Raw genomic sequence first — 2,084 nt, 5'->3', positions numbered from 1 at the left:
GGACCCACAGCAGGACCAACGTCTCTAGGACGGTCATTGAAAAAAAAAAAAAAAAAAAAAGAGGAAATCTCAGATTCACAAAGGTTGCAAAATGGATGCAGACACTACAAAAAGTTTTTTAAATAACTGGTTACTTCCAACTCGCCTAACATACAGCAAGAGGACCATCTAGCACTCAGAAAATTGATCACAACTGGAGAATTTTAATACGTGAACACTTCCAGTACTAAGATTCAGGGTCACCCAGAGCCATTATTCAAAGTCAGCATAGACCACTTAATTTTCTGCTTCAGTACCTCTCTGCTTCTCCTGCTCCAAGCCCAGCCAATGGCTACCCATCATCCTCTCTTTCTTGCTGGCCCTTGCCACCGTGCTCTGGGAGGACTTCTGGGACTAGTGTCTCCGGGTCCAATATCTATTCTCCCTTTGTGAAGCTCTAGCTGGGTCCAGCCCTAATAGCTCGACCAGCATTTTGCAGCCTTTGTGAAGAAACTATAGAGTGAGTGCGTATATTCTTAGCACTTGGCAAATGGAAATTGCACATGGGTGGTGGGTGCAGTTACGGCTGAGAATGATTTGTGGCGACTTTCGCGTCACTTGGTTTTTGTCTTTTGTCCGTTACTGGAAGTTCCAAAATCCATTTTAAGTTAATTTTAAAAGTGAAGTCAGAAACAAATTGTGTAGTGACAGGTGAAAAATGTCAGTGCAGAAATGCTGTCCGGGCTGTAGCACACCAGTGAGTTAATCTACTCGGACAAAAGGCCACGCAGATGTCTGAGCTGTGCAGTTTGCCCCTGCATGCTTGGGCCTTCCAGCTTCGTTGCTAATTGTATCCTTGTGCAGTTGCGTTCTGATCAGCATGGCGTCTTCCCTCTTATCTCCACTTCCAAGATGGCAAATGTCACTTTTGCCCTTTTGTTTCTATCGTTTTTCCACAGAAGCAGTTTGAGCTTTAACCCTTGTGAGGAAGTTTAACCTACACACAGGTATGTGTAGAAACTAAACTAATAACACAGCCAGTTGTCCTGACTGTTGGCTCAGCAGCCATCTTGCACTCAGTTCACCCTGGCAGAAAAACTAAAAGACCCTACAAATGTGTAAAAACTGGAAATGAAAAAGAAGGGTGGATATGCTTAAGGGACACTGTTCTTTTAAATAGCAATGTGGTCAAGTATCAGAAATCTTCCACTTGCACTGTAAATTCTGCATTATCCATTTCAAGGACAATGTGACACCTGACAGGGAGGCAGCTGTGGGTTCCGCAAATGCAAAGGCACATTTGAATTCTAAACTTTTGGCGGCTTTCAGCCCACTGAGTACTTTGTTAGCTTTTCAGCTGCAAACAAGTGATTCATTTCAACACACAAATCATGAAAGAACATGATTTTGAAGTAAGCCACTAATCCTATGATATATCTATCATTCTGTATCAAATGAATCTCAGCACAGACAAGCATTCAAGTACAGGTGTCAATTAATAAAGGATGAATTGAGATTCTGAGCCCCACTGTCAAGACTACATTAAAAATGATGATACCAATAGTATTAAATGAAGGCAGCTTAGGCTACTTGGATGTGTTAAAATGACAAATTCAAGATCATTCCTTAATCTGAAACTATTTTTATCATAATAGTTTAGTATTGAAATGTATATTTTAGTCAAAACAATTATTTGTTATGACATGCTCACACCTTAATTATATGAGTAAAATTTATCATTAACAGAATGCCTAATAAGCACTAACACTAACTGTTTAACTGAATCCTCATCACTACCTGGTGAGTTTGTCTCTGCCTTAGTTGCTCCTCTATTGCTGTGAGAAGATACCACTTCCAAGGCAACCTATAAAAGAAAGAGTTTACTGGGACTTAAAGCTTCAGGGAGTGAAACCATAATATCATGGTGGCTAGCCACACTTGGTAACAGGCCTCTTCCAATAATGCTACAACTCAAAGTCCTAATCCTAAACAATCCACTGTCTAGAGCCCAATAATTTAAACACATGAGCCTATAAGAACCATTCCCATTCAAACCACCATAAGCCCCACCCCTATTCTGAAAACAGGCTTGGAGACTTAAAATG

The sequence above is a fragment of the Mus caroli genome, unplaced genomic scaffold (assembly GCF_978045245.1).
Source record: "Mus caroli unplaced genomic scaffold, Mus_caroli_1 scaffold_6, whole genome shotgun sequence".
NCBI classification, from domain to species: Eukaryota; Metazoa; Chordata; class Mammalia; order Rodentia; family Muridae; genus Mus; species Mus caroli.
The sequence above is the reverse complement of the archived record's forward strand: the minus strand, read 5'-3'. Positions refer to the sequence as shown.